Raw genomic sequence first — 10,076 nt, 5'->3', positions numbered from 1 at the left:
TAGTGTACGTGTGTTGACAGACAAGAAACTAAGAATAGAAATGAATGGGTCTTTATCAGGATTACAGACGGGAATTAATCAGGCAACGCACACAAAATGCTGATGGAATACAGCAGGCCAGCAGCCTCTATAGGAAGAAGCACTATCGATGTTTTGGGCCGGGACCTTTCATCAGGATTAGTCAGCATTGCTTTCCCAATATATATATGAATAATTTGAACAAGAGGAAAAACAAAGGTGACATTCCTAAACTTGAAGCTGCTTGGGACTGTGAGTTATGGAAATGATGGAAAGGGGCTTTGTCATTTGAACAAGTATCACGGCCTGCCCAGGAACAGAAAAGGCTACAGAAAGTGATGGATCCAGCCCAGTCCATCACAGGCAAAACCCTCCACATCGTTGAAAACATTTACATAAAGACTGCCACAGGTACGCAGCACCCATTATCAAGGAGCCCCATCATCCAGGCCATGCTGTCTTCTCACTATGACCATCAGGCAGAAGGTACAGAAGCCTTAGGTCCCACATCAACAGGAACAGTTATTAACATACAACACCAGGCTCCTGAAGTAGATGGATAACTTCACTCACCTCACCTCTGAACTGACTCCACGAACTCTGTGCAGTTCGTTCTCGATATGCTCTCTCCCTTGATGCTGTTGGAGGATGGTGCTGGAGCAAGGCTTACTTGGCATGGTTTGTGAATTGTGGACTCTAATTCATATTTTATCCTGTGTTCCAGATTTTTGGTCATTCCTTTTATTGTTGCTAATTTGGGCGATTTTGAATTGAGGAGGCCTGTAGGTAATGAACACTGAGCTGAACAGGAACATGCCTCTTGATTTATATCCCATGTTTCTCTTTTTTTTTGCTCTTTGTTCGATTTTTGCACATGGGAGAGAAGAGGGTTTGAGGCTTTTTTAAAACGAGTTCCATGGTTCCTCTTTGTTCTGTGGCTGTCTGTGGGGAAACAAATCTCAGGGTTGTATATTGCATTCATACTCTGATAATAAATGTACTTTGAATCCTGAATATTGTTTGTTTATTTGTACAATTTGTCTTCTTTTGTATATTGGTTGTTTGTCAGTGTTTTGTGTAGAGTTTTATGTAAATTCTGTTGTTTTTCTTTATTTTCCTACAAATGCCTGCAAGAAAGTGAATATCAAGGAAGGACATGGCTACATATATATACTTTGGTAATAAATTTACTTTGACTTTACTTCTTATGACGGGGACAGACAGGAAATGATCTAACTTGACAAGAACAAGAGAATAACTGAGTGTTATTCAAATGGTGATAGATATGTACAACTACAAGTACTTCATACCCAGCTGTACTTTAGGCCGGCTGGTGGCACAATGCCTTCAGCACTGGACTCTGGAGCGAAGGTTCCCAAGTTCGAATCCAAGTCGGGCCACCCCCGAGCACGCTTTCCATCCGTGCCGGGTTGAGCGTCGAGCTAGCCACTCGGCCTTGTAAAAAATACAGGCGTCAAGTCAGGAACATTCATATCGTTACCCAGTTAATCCGAAAGGAGACCAATCCTGACACCATGTGCCAGACAAGAATAGCTGACTGTCTGGTGCGACACGTTAAAAAAAAAGCTTTACTTTATGTACATGCAATATATATATATATATATATATATATATATATAGTATATAAGCTAATCTTATGTATTTACATTTGTTGATTTTTAAAAAAGTTGTGTTCTTTGTGCTTATTGTGTTTTTTTATATGCTGCGTAGGATCTGGAATTGACCGAAGAACTGATTATTGAATTCAGGAGGGGGAAACAGTTCCCATCGGGGGACACTGCTTCCTTAGAAGTTTGCAAAAATTCAGCACGTCATCTGAAACTTTGACAAACTTCTATAGCTGTGTGGTGGTCGGTATACTGATTGGATTGGTTGCATCAGAGCTTGGCGTGGAAATACCAATGCCTTTGAATGGAAAATCCAACAAAAAGTAATGGATACAGTCAACTGCATCGCAGTTAAAGCCCTTCCCATTACTGAGTTCCTGAGTGCATCTACAGAAGCATTGTTGTAGGAATCCATTGCAAAGGACCCCACCCCCCCCCCAACCATCCAGGCTGTTCTCTCTTCTTGCTGCTACCAACAGGGAGAAAGTACAGGAGCCCCAGGATCAACACCAACAGGTTCAGCAACAGTTATTACCTCTCAACGATCAAGCTCCTGAACCAGAGGGGATAACTTCATTCAACTTCACTTGCCTCCATCACTGAACCATTCCCACAATGTATGGACTTACTGTCAAGGATTATTCATTTCATGTTCTCATTATTTATTGTGTTTTTATTTATATTTTTATCAATTCTTTTTGTGTTTGCAGTTTGTTGTCTTTATCATACTGATTGTTTGTCCATCCTGTTGGGGATGGTCCTGCAATGATTTTATTGCATTATTTACTGTGAATCCCAGCAAGAAAATGAATATCAGAGCTTTATATGGTGATATCTTTGTATTTTGATAATAAATTTACTTTGAAGTTCCAGTAACAATCATTTCGCTCTCCTTTACATTTGTGCACTGAAGAATGACAATAAACCATCTTGAATCTTGAATATTCAGAAGGATCAGGATATGCTTGTACATTAGAAACTAAAACAAATATTCATTACAGCAAATAGTAAGCTGGCCTTATTTTCAGCAGTTTTGAGTGCAAGAGTAAGAGTGACTTGATGCCACTACAAGGGGCTTTACAGTGTATTGCTGAGCGTTCCTCTGAAAACATATACTTGCCATTGAGGGAATGTAGTGAACATTCACTGGACTGACTCCTGAGATTTCAGGACGATTGTATGAGGAGTGAATTGGTTGGCCCATGTTCACCAGCATTTAGAAGAATGAGAGGAGATTTTTATTGAAACATTATATTCTCATAGGGTTTGACAGGCTGGTTGTGTGAAGGATGATTCCCTTGCGGGAGGTTCTAGAACAGGAGACCAGAGTCTCAGGATATAAGCCAAGCCATTCGGAATTGAGCTGAAGAGAAACTTCTTCACTGGTTGCTTGCTGAATCTCGGGAATTCTCTACGAGAGAAGACTATGGAGGCCAAGTCACTGATTATATTTAGGAAGGAGAATAAAGATTAAAGATTAGCTTTATTTGTCACGTGTACATCAAAACATCGAAGCATTCCTTAAAATGCGCCATTTGCGTTAACAACCAACGCAGCTGTGCAGAGGGCAGCCTGCAAGTGTTGCCCCGCCATTAGCACCAGCATCGTATGCCCACAACTTACTAACCCTAATGTTTATGTCTTTTGGAATGTAAGTGTGAGCCAGAGCACAGGGAGAACGTACCAATTCATGCTGTCACTGGGAGAACGGAAGGATTTAATGTCAGAACTTGCAGACAGCCATGGGAATTGAACCTAAAGCTTCTGATCACTGGTGCTGCAGAGCGTTATGCTAAATACTATGCTACCACGCCACCCATAAGATGGGTGGATTCCTAGGCACAAAGATTGTCAAGAAGTTATGGCATTGGGACAGAAGATTGGGGCTGAGAGGGAAAATGGATCCTACTATTTTTCTTTATTTCTACTATATGTAACCTTCATACTTTGCAGGTGAAATCATTTGAGAGTTAACACTTTTAAACCTTCAGTGGCTCAATTAACAGCCTGAAAATCTTTGGCTATCTAACTTATTGACAGGAAAACCATGGAAACTTAGAATGAAAATTTTTGTTTCATATAAAGTGGTAAAGAATTGTTAGTAAGAATGCAGGAAGTCCATCAGGTTACTGATAACCATGACGTGAATGGATTCTTTAGTGCTGTCAAATACTATTTATAGTTCAAAAAACAAGGACCTATCCCCTCTGAGAGCCATGAACTGAGCACAACTTATCAAGGTCACAAGATCGTTCAGTACCCTTAACTGGAAGCTGGTTTTCTGACACATATCACAATCTGCTGGAGAACTCAGTGGGATTGCAGAAATCATCAATGTTTCAGACCAAAATGTTGACAATTTCTTTACGTTCTCCGATGTTGCTTGACCACACAGCATTCCTCCGGCAGATATTGTGTTGCTTCAGATTCTATCATCTTCAGAATCTTGTGTCTCCTTCTGACTATATCCAACAATCCATAATAACATAAGATATAGAAGAATTAGGCCCATCAAGCCTGGCCAAATTAATGGTTGTTTCACAAGCATTTTCAAACGATAAGTCTATAAAACAAGGGACATTCAGCCTATCGAGTCTATCCACCATTTAATTATGGTTGATTTATTATCCCTCCCAGCCCCATTCTCCTGTCTTCTCCCGTAACCTTTGAAGCCCCTACAATGTACTATCCAGTCCATCTCACCAGCCCAATTAGACTATAACAAATATATTATACCAATTGAGAACAAAAAGGCTTCTGGAGTAGACAACGTCATTGCTGAAGTTTCCAAACTTCGTAGAAAGGCTCCTCTGCTGGCAAGTTCAAACTCATTGCTGGCTAGTTTGCTGGAGGGTGAGAGAATAAGCCTTACACTAAACATTTGTTTCTTATGTGCCATAGCATATGACTTTGGCAATCATGGATTTTCCATGACCATGATTGTTCTTGGCAAGTTTTCCTACGAAAGTGGTTTGCCATTGCTTCTTCTGGGCAGTGTCTTTACAAGACAGATGACCCCAGCCATTATCAATACTCTTCAGAGATGGTTTGTCTGGCGTCAGTGGTCGCATAACCAGGACTTGTGATATTCGCCAGCTGATCATACGGCCATCCACCACCTGCTCCCATGGCTTCAAATGACCCAGATCAGGGCTAAGTTGGTGCTACACAGTGCCCAAGGGTGACCTGCAGGCTAGTGGAAGGAAGGAGCATCCTACACCTCCTTTGGTAGAAACATATCTTGATCCTGCCACCCACCTGGGCATTGGTCTCAAAATGAACATCAACTACCTCCTTTGCCTTCACAATGCCCAGCATTGGCAATAAAGATCCAAAACGAGACTCTGGAAAAGGACCAACAGATTGAGACAATCATGAAGAAGACAGGCCAGAGGGTATATTTCATCAGGAGTTTGGGGGGATTTATTATGAAATAAAATTTCTACAGGTGTGCTGTAGAGAGCATTCTGAATGGTTGCATCTTCTCCTGGTTTGGAGGCTCCAATGTGTAAGATCAAAAAAAGGCCACAGAGGGTTGCAGACTTAGTGGGCTCCATCACAGGCACAACCCTTCTCTCCACTGAGGATGTGAGGATGTTTTCAAAAGGCTGTGCCTTAAGAAGATGGCATTCATCTTTAACGACCCTCATCATCTGGGATGTGCCCTCTTCTCCTAAGTACCCTTGGGGAAGAGGTACAGGAGGCAGCTGAGCTTGGAGACCCACACTCAACGTTTTAGGAACAGCTTCTTCCCTTACACCTTCAGATTTGTGTCAGAGGCTCTTTCCCCAGGGCTGAAATGGCTAGCACAAGAGGGCACAGTTTTAAGGTGTTTGGAAGTAGGTACAGAGATGCCAGGGGTAAGTTTTCACGCAGAGAATGGTGAGTGTGTGGAATGGGCTGCCGGCGATGATGGTGGAGGCAGAAAAGATAGGGTATTTTAAGAGATTGTTGAGTGGCTACATGGAACTTAGAAAAATTGAGGTCTATGGGTAAGCCTAGGTAGTTTTAAGGTAGGGAGATGTTCGGCACAGCATTGTGGGCCGAAGGGCCTGTATTGTGCTCCATGTTTTCTATGTTTCTGTTTTTTCTATGTTTATGAACGGTCCATGAACACTACCACCGTTCCTCTTTTGCAATGTACTGTATATTATTTTGTTTTTTATTGTGATTTGCAGTATTTATTCTGTCTTGCACTGTACTGCAGCACAGAATAATGAATTTCATGACATATGTCTGTGATAATAAACCTCATTTCAGAATACTTGGGCTTCAGGCTCATTACATCCTTTCTTAAACTTCTTGTGTGCTTTCTCAATGTGTAAGACTCCTCTGATTCCTCAGCTTCTACCTCCCTTTCATCTTACTCTCCCAATAAGACCATGGGTCCATAAGATATAGGACCAGAGTGAGGCCATTTGGCCCATCGAGTCTACTCTGTCATTCCATCATGGCTGATTTATTATTTCTTTCAGCCGTATTCTCCTGCCTTTGGCCCACAACCTTTGACACCCTTATTAATCAAGAACCCATCAAACTCCACTTGAAATATACCCAGTGAGTTGGTCCATAGCCATTAAATGCTGCTCATACATTAACCTCTTATTCCCAGCATCATTCTCATGAATCTTCTCTTATCCATCTCCAAAACCAGCACATTAGATAAAGGGGTCAAAACTGCTCACAAAAGTCCAAGTGTGATCTGACCAATGCCTTACAAAGCATCAGCATTATATGCTTGCTTTTATATTCTAATCATCTAGAAATAAATGCTAACTTTGACTATTGACTCAGGGTGGCGGAATGGACATACTGTATGTCTCTGACAAAGGCCCTTCTTCCCTCTGCTACCCTGCAGGTCACCCTTGGACAGGGTGCAGCACCTGCTTTGCCTCCGGATCAGGGTCACGTGAAGCCATGGGGGCAGGTGGTGGACGGTCGTAAGAGCAGCCGGTGCACATCGCAAGTCCTGGTTATGCGACCACTGGAGTCAGGCAGTCAGTCTCTGAAGAGTACTGATAACAGCTGGAGTCACCCGCCTTGTAAAGACATCGCTCAGAAGAAGGCAATGGCAAACCACTTCTAAAAATTTGCCAAGAACAATCATGGTCATGGAAAGACCATGATCGTTCATGTCATATGACACAGCACATGATGAATGACCGACTGCCTTAACCTAGAATTTTACTTATAGGAAATTCTACACTAGGATTCTAAAGTGAATTTGCAACTTCATTTCATGAATTTGCTCCCCATTTAGACTATGCTTTTATTCCTTTTACCAAAGTGCACAACCATATAATTTCCTACAGTATCTACTGCTTTTTTTTGCAGATATTCCTAAACTGCCTTAGTCCTTCTGCAGCCCTCCCGTTTCCTCAACACTTCTTACTCCTCCACCTATCTTTGTATTGTCCAAAAACTGGACCACAAAGCTGTCATCCAAGTCAGTGACATACAACATGGCATCTAACCGGTCAGGAGACACATCCAAAGACAAAGGGAATCAGGATGACATTGCACGATAGTGAGACATTTGGGATAGTGGGTGACAGTTCGTTTAACACCACTCATGACTCCATTGCGGCTGAATTAATGGGGGTGGGGGGTGTGGTGGGGAGACTATAAACTTCTTGCCTGGCAGAGCGTCTCAAAAGTCAGAATTACTTTTCGTGCATTTGTTTTAAAAAAAGTAAGAAATTCATGGAAGGATTCCTTTTTAAAAATGCATGGCATCCATGTTGTGTCTGGACTGAATGTGGATCTGGTCTGAAGCTTTTGTGTAAGTAAAGCTTGATGTGGCAAATAATCCCCACAACAGTGGAGTGCCTGGTTTTCTTTCAGATGTGCACAAATACTTATACGCATCTGAATCTATTTTTTGATGTACACCGCGAGTTACATCTCATTTTGAGTGAACGAGCACATCACAAAAGACATTTCCTGATGGACACCACGATGATAAATAGAAACATTCTGTGGTGCAAGCTTGGCCTGACCCTCAGGGACAGAGTTCGGAAAAAAAAATCCACAAACGTCAGGGGTTATAAACTAATGACCTTCCGCAGGTGTTCGGGCTGGAAGTCCTTTCTCAGATTACACCCAACCCAAAATATGCATCAGTCTGATAGGAGTGGTGTTCATAGCCAGATTTGCACTGGGGCGGTGTACTGCTCTGTTCACAAGGCTACTGAGTCTGAGGGTCTAGTTTCACACGTCAGAATTGGAATCTGACACTCTGACATTGCAATGCATGGTAATGAAACCAAATGACAATAAGAAGTACATGTTAAAAAAAACAATTAAATAAGTAATGGAAAAAAAAGGGGAAGAATACTGAGGAAATGCTGTCAGGTCCATTGTTCCTTTCAAAAATCAGATGGCGGAGGGGCAGAAGCTGTTTCTGAAATGTTGAGTGTGTGTCTTCGGGCTCCTGCACCACCTCCTTGAAGGTAGCAATGAGAAAAGGACATGTCTTGGGCGATGGGGGTCCTCAATGATGGATGATGTCTTTTTAAGGTGTCTTGGGTGCTGGGGAGGGCTAATGTCCATGATGGAGCTGACTGAGTTTACAACTTTCCACAGATTTTTCTGATCCTGTGCAGTAGGACCACTGCCACCCCTCTCCACACCCCCCCCCCCCATACCAGACGGTGATGCAGCCTGTTAGAATGCTGCTCACGGTACATCTGTAGAAATTTGCGAGTGTCTTTGGTGACAAACCGCTTCTCCTCACACTCCTAATGAAATACAGTCTCTGTCAAGCCTTCTTTGTAATTGCATCAATATGTTGGGCCCACGATAGGTCCACGTGAATTCAGTAATAGATTGGTGCTCTATACCCAAATTAATTTTTTGATGCCTATGTATTTATGTATTATGTAACCATGTAGAGTGGTGCTTCGTGCCAGAGGCAATCAATTCGAAGAACGGTAATGGATAGTCAAAGGTAAAAATTCAATTAGGTCTGTTTTCAGGCATGAAACAATCAATTTAGTCAAAACCAATGCTCAAAGCTGCTTTGAGATTGGACCTGAAGAATTTCACTGATATTCAGAGGTGGTTTAAGATGGTGATTACACAAGCAACAATGTTACAGTGAGAAATTAAGAATGCAAACCTTTTTAAAAAAAAAATTGAAGAAGCATTGTACAGAGACAAGAGGAGATTTACAAGAAAGATCCTGGGAATGAAAGGGTTACTGTATGAGGAGCATTTGAAGGCTCTGGATCTATACTTGCTGGCGTTTAGAAGAATGAGGAGAGGTCTCATTGAAATCTACCAAATATTGGAAGTCCTAGGTAGAGTGAATGCGAAGAGGAAATTACAATTAGCAGGGGAGTCTAGGACCAGAGCACACAGCCTTAGAATAGAAAGATGTCCCTTTAGAATGGAAATGAAGAGGGATTTCTAGTCCTGACGAAGGGTCTCGGCCCGAAATGTCGACAGCGCTTCTCCCTATAGATGCTGCCTGGCCTGCTGTGTTCCACCAGCATTTTGTGAGTGTTGTTGTAGGAATTTCTTTAGCCAGATATTGCTGAATCTGTGGAATTTATTACTATAAACAATAGTAGAAACCAAGTCATTGGGTATATTTAAAACTGAGGGTGATAGATTCTTGATTAGTCAGGATGCCAAAGGTTACAGAGAATGGGGGTGAGAGGGAAAATACATCAAGGATTAATTTTATTTGCCTTATACATTGACATATATTAGGAAAGGTGAGTGGTGCATTGACACGACATGCAACAAAAAATAACAATGAGCAGACTCAAAATGCAAAATGATCAAATTCTTCTATTACGGCCTCAGTCTAAAAATGTTGTTTTAAAGCAGTCGCCCTTTTGTACTTGTGTGCAAATGAGGACTGGTAAGAACGTTGTTACATAGGTTGAATCTTGTTCAATTTCTTGTGGCAGAATGTACTCCTGCATGTTGTGTGTCCTAATCTGCTCCTTTGCTGGAAAACTTTGAGATTTTCAGTAGGCCTCTTTCACCATCAAAGCTGATGCAGACTGAAGATGATCATATTGGTTTTGGGCAGTTTAGTTTCTGCACAGGCAGGCAGTAGGTGGACTATGGATCTAGAAATGTGGGCTGGAATCTCAGTATAACAGCTAGAAAATCAAAATATCTGGAATTACAAAAAAAGTCTCGGTAATTTGGAAAACCCAGATGTTTCCCTCACATCCTGCAGACAGGGTAATCAATATTCTTAGCCAATGTGAATCCAAATCTAATTGGTTGACTCATAACAAATCAGGGGTATCAGCCTGAAATGTTTATTCCTCTCCATAGATGCTGACTGACCTTCTGAGTTCCTTCAGCATTTTGTACATGTGGGACTCTTAACTGGTTCCTTAGTTTAGGGAATAATTAGGGATGCACAATAAATTTTGGCAATGCAGTTTGTTCATGGTCTCTAGGGTT

This window comes from Hypanus sabinus, chromosome 1 (genome assembly GCF_030144855.1).
Source record: "Hypanus sabinus isolate sHypSab1 chromosome 1, sHypSab1.hap1, whole genome shotgun sequence".
NCBI lineage: Eukaryota > Metazoa > Chordata > Chondrichthyes > Myliobatiformes > Dasyatidae > Hypanus > Hypanus sabinus.
This window is presented reverse-complemented; position numbering follows the sequence as displayed.